Raw genomic sequence first — 5,679 nt, forward strand, 5'->3', positions numbered from 1 at the left:
AGATCATTTATGGTTCAACAAACTGATTCCCAGGGTGGCAGAGTCCCATGCCAAAAGATGCATGATATGCACTACTTATAACCCAGGAAAAGGCCACTTTGCACCCCCATATTGGCCCTTTGATGTCCTGCAAATGGATTTTATTAATATGGAACAAGTAGGCAAGCTCAAGTACATTCTGGTAGTGGTTTGCGCATTTAGTAAATGAGTGGAGGCTTACCCTCTACGAGATAACACAGCCTTAAGTATGGCAAAAGTACTCCTGAAGTAGTACTTCCCGAGATTTAGCTTGCCTGGAGTTCTTTGGAGCGACAAATGGGCCACACTTCATTGGCCAAATGATGGGCCTGATCTGCAAAGGCTTGCAGATAAGGCAAAAGTTCAATGCTGCCCATCATCCTCAGGCAGCAGACCTCTTGGAGAGGTATAATGGCATACTGAAAGGGAAACTAGGAAAGATGTGCTGAAACAAAATTAAAATGGCCTGATGCTTTGATTTCAATGTGCAATACTGAACACTTGAAAATGGGTTGATCTCCATTTCAGGTAGTCATGGGGAGGCCTGCAAATGTGAGCTGTGTACCTAGATCAAAGAGATTTTGTGAAATTGAATATCCTCGGTTTGTTGATTATTGTGACCAATTGACTAAAAAATTGTGTTTCATTCACTGGTGAAGGCCAGTCTCCCTCCTCGTCTTGAAGGTTGAGTTCATAAGCTGAAGCCTGAAAATTGGGTCTTCACCTGTAACTTTCAGAGGAAATCCAGTCTTGAGCCATGCTGGAAAGGACCATTGCAAGTGCTACCCGCCACTCGACTGCTTTCAAGTGCATGGGACACAAACACTGGCTTCATTTCAGCCACGTTAAGAACGCTCCATTGCCTTTGTCCTATGATCAATGTGTGAAGCAAGGGATTTCTGATTTGGAAAGTAAACAAATTCCACAGCAAGTATCTTTTAATGATGGGAGCTAGTTGAACAAGAAGTAGCACATCCACTGATCAAATTCACTCCTGTTAAGCCCAAATTGATACCAATACCTCTATTTGAGCTTCCAGATTGTGATTCCCCTAGATATAATTTGAGATCTAGGACTGTAAAAAACTATAGACTTTGAATGAAAAAACTATCTCTGGAGAGATAGCAACCCATGCTGGTGGTCGAGACCACCAACGTCTGGACCTGTACATAAGCTTGCCAGTGAGGCTTTGAAGTAAAAGATACTGGGAACTCTTGATGTTCTTTGGTAGAGTAAAGCACAAGTTACTACTTGTGTAACGATATATCTGTAAGAGACATTAGTTAGTGATAGATTCCTTACCTTAGAATATCCCCAGGCGTCAGACTGGATCCGGAAAGTTTTGCGTAGCAGTACCCTTGTGCGTCGGTAGGCGTCATCTGCGGCCCGCGTCCATCGTCGGCGTCGTGGGCGCCGTGATGACGTCGTCGGAGTACTTAGACGCCGCCTCCGCGTGCTGACGTCAGTTCTTAGCCACAGCTTTTCCGCGCCAGAAGCGCAGAGCCATGACAAAAACCGACACTGGTGCCAAGAAACTAGGGCCCTGAAAGGGGGTGACCTTAACCCTAGATATCGGTTCGCAGAACGGGGAGGATGGGTGGGTCGGTAAGGAATCTATCACTAACTAATGTCTCTTACAGATATATCGTTACACAAGTAGTAACTTGTGCATCTGAAAGAGACACGTTAGTGATAGATTCCTTACCTTAGAATAGATACCCCAGCAATACCATCCCCGTGGTGGTGGGTCTGCGAACCAATAATTACACCAGAAAGTCCTGGAGAACGGAACGGCCGAAGTAGCCATCCCTCCGGACTTGACTGTCCAGGCAGTAGTGCCTCGCAAACGTGTGCAACGAGGCCCACGTAGCCGCCTGGCAAATGTCCTGCAAGGGCACACCTCGGCCCAAGGCAGTTGTAGTGGCCGTGGCTCGAGTGGAATGAGCCCGCAGCCCAACAGGTGGTTCCTTCTTAGCCAAGGAGTAACACGCCTGGATGCACATGATAATCCATCGAGAAATGGTCCTCTTGTGCACCGCTTTCCCTTTCTTAGCGCCCGCGTACCCAACAAAGAGTTGATCATCCACCCGGAACTGGCGTGTGCGATCCAGATAGAACGAGAGCGCACGTTTTGGGTCCAGACGGTGGAGCCTCTCCTCCTCTCTCGAGGGGTGCGGAGGCGGAAAGAAGGTGGGCAATGTGATGGACTGCCCAATGTGGAAGGCCGTGACCACCTTAGGCAAGAAGGAGGGCCTAGTCCTCAAAACAACCTTGTCCGGAAGGACTGAAAGGAAAGGAGGTTTACAAGAGAGAGCCTGGAGCTCACTCACTCTCCTGGCAGAGGTGATGGCAACCAGGAAGGCAGTCTTTAAAGTAAGGAGGCGAAGTGGACAGTTGTGAAGAGGCTCAAAGGGAGCGCACATCAGAAATGTCAGAACCAGGTTCAAGTCCCACTGAGGCATCACGAAGGGAACAGGGGGAAAAGTATGAGTGATGCCCTTCAGGAATCGATTTACGATAGGGGACTTGAACAAAGAAGGTTGGTCAGGCAGCCTCAGAAAGGCTGAAAGAGCCGAAAGATAGCCCTTGATAGTGCCCAGAGCAGAGCCCTGCTGGGCAAGAGAAAGAAGGAAGAGAAGAATCTCAGAGAGAGGGGCATTGAGAGGATCCACAGCCTTTGCTGTGCACCATGCCACAAATCTGTTCCACCTGCAGGCGTATACCGTCTTTGTGGAGGGACGCCTGGCTGCCAGAATGATGTTGCAAACTTCAGGAGGCAAGTCAAATGGCCTCAACTGTCGCTGCTCAATCTCCATGCATGGAGGTGGAGACTGGACAGGTTCGGGTGGAGGACCGTCCCCTGCTGCAGCGACAGAAGGTCCTCCCGAAGAGGCAGACGAACCGGGGGATCGACTGACATACTGAGTAGCTCGGGATACCAGTACCTTCGTGCCCAGTCCGGAGCCACAAGGATGACTTGTGCCCGGTCGCGCTTGATCTTCTTCAGCACTCTGGGTAGAAGAGGTATAGGCGGAAAGGCGTACAACAGACCGCAGCTCCACTCGCGACGAAAAGCGTCTCCGAGCGAGTGCCGCCTTGGAAATTCCAACGCGCAGAACCGATGACATTGCGCGTTCTCTTCGGTGGCGAATAGATCTAACCAAGGCTCTCCCCATCGCAGAAAGAGGCCTTGCGCCACGTCCGAGTTCAGACGCCATTCGTGATCCATCGAGCACCGACGGCTGAGTTCGTCCGCCCTGGCGTTCAGAGAACCTGCCAGGTGTTGAACCACCAGAGTCACGCCCTGATGTTCCAGCCATTGGCAGAGGCGCAGAGCCTCCTGGCATAGGGTCCACGACCCCACCCCGCCCTGTTTGTTGCAGTACCACATGGCGGTGGTGTTGTCCGTGAACACCTGCACTGCACTCCCTCGGACAGACGGGAGGAATGCTTTCAGTGCCAGACGAATCGCCCGCAGCTCCAACAGATTGATATGGAGCCGGGACTCCGCCGGAGACCAGAGTCCTCTGATCTCCGCCTCTCCCAAGTGGCCACCCCAGCCCTGGAGGGACGCGTCCGTCACAACTACGTGCTCCGGTTGGGGAAGGGAGAGGGATCTGCCGTTGACCCAATCGCGGTCCGAGAGCCACCACTGCAGCTGTCTCGCAGTGCCCTCCGAGATCAGGACATGGTCGGAAAGGTTGCCCCGGTGCTGGGCCCACTGAAACTTCAGGTCCCACTGCAGAGCCCGCATCCGCCACCGTGCGTGATGCACCAGAAGGATGCAGGAGGCCATCAGCCCCAGAAGCCGCAGCGTCAACCTGACCGAAACCCGGGATAACGGCCTGAAGATCGGAATCAGGGCCTGTATATCCCGGACTCGCTGTTCGGGCGGGTAAACCCAAAACTGCGCCGAGTCAAGAACCGCTCCGATGAAAAGGAGCTTCTGAGAGGGGCACAGGTGTGACTTCGGCACATTGATGGAAAATCCTAGCCTGTGCAGGAGATCCGCCGTAGTCTGGAGGTGGGTGACGACTGCTTGGGGCGAGCCCGCCTTCAACAACCAGTCGTCTAGGTAGGGGAAGACTGAAACCCCCAACCTGCGCAGGTGAGCTGCGACCACCGCCATCACCTTCGTGAACACCCGTGGGGCGCTGGTAAGGCCGAAGGGGAGCACGGTAAACTGAAAGTGCTCGAAGCCTACCGTGAACCGCAGGTAACGCCGGTGGGCCGGCAGGACGGGGATGTGGAAATACGCATCCTGCAAGTCCAACGCTACCATCCAGTCTCCTGGGTCTAGGGCAGCCAAGACCTGAGCCAGTGTCAGCATTTTGAACTTCTCCTTCCGGAGGAAGCCGTTGACGTTCCTCAGGTCCAAGATAGGGCGTAGGCCCCCTTTGCCCTTCTTGGGTACCAGAAAGTAGTGGGAGTAGCAACCACGTCCTACTTCTGGCCCAGGAACGCGCTCGATGGCCCCCTTGGCCAAGAGGGCCGAAACTTCCTCCTGCAGGAGCCGCAAGTGATCCCTCGATACGCGGTGGTGTTGCCGTGGCATGGCTTGAGGGGTCGTCTCGAAGGGGAGTGAGTAGCCCCGTCGGACGATCTGCAGCACCCACCCGTCCGAAGTGACTGCGCGCCAGTGAGAGTGGTGATGGCGAACCCTGCCTCCCACTGGCGTCACATGGGCCGAAAAGCACGGACTAGGAGGGTTTAGAGGCGGATGCTGCGGGAGCAGGTGTGGACTGGTTCCGCCTGTTTCCCCGACCGCCTCCACGGCGGTTTCCACGGCCGCCGCCGCGCTGGACGACAGTTTGCGGCGATTGGCTAGCGGCACGTGTGGGGGCGCCCCTTCCTTGGCCACGAAAGGGGCAAAAGGCACTCATTTGCTGGCGCGGGGCCGAGAGGCCCAAGGACTTGGCCGTAACCCTGGAGTCCTTAAAGCGCTCAAGCGCGTGATCTGCCTTGTCGCCAAAGAGGCGACGGCCATCAAACGGCATGTCCATGAGTGTATTTTGGACGTCTGCCGAGAAGTTGGCGGATCTCAGCCAGGCGTGGCGTCGTATCGCCACCGTCGTAGCCATCGCTCTGACAGCGAGTCAGTAGTATCCAATCCGCACCTGATGTTATACTTCGCTGCGTCCCGGCCCTCCAGTAGGGCTTGGCCGAGTTTGGCCCGTACCTCCAACGGACACCCTGGCAGCACTTCCGCCACCGTTTCCCACAGAGAGTGGGTGTAACGGCCCAAGAGGCATGCGGTGTTGGAAGACCGCAGTCCCAAGCTAAGGGACGAGAACACCTTTTTGCCATAGGCCTCGTACCTCTTGGATTCCCGATCGGGAGGAGCCGTCGGGAAGGCGGTCTGGGAGTTAGAGGCCTGGATAACCAGACTCTCGGGGTGGGGTGGGTGGACAGGAAACATGGGTCGCCCGGGGCCGGGCGGTGGCGTCTGGCCACGTTCCTATCTACAGGGGAACCTGTAGCGGGCCTGGACCAAGTGCACATAAGAACGTCTGTCAAGGCCTCATTAAACGGCAGCAGAGGCTCCACGGAGCATGACTGCGGCTTAAGGAACTCAGTGAGGAGGTTAGTCTTCACGGCCGCGACGGGGAGCTCAAGGCCCAGGGCCTTAGCAGCCCTCATCAGCACCACACTATAAGTAGC

Source organism: Lissotriton vulgaris, chromosome 11 (assembly GCF_964263255.1).
Source record: "Lissotriton vulgaris chromosome 11, aLisVul1.2, whole genome shotgun sequence".
NCBI lineage: Eukaryota > Metazoa > Chordata > Amphibia > Caudata > Salamandridae > Lissotriton > Lissotriton vulgaris.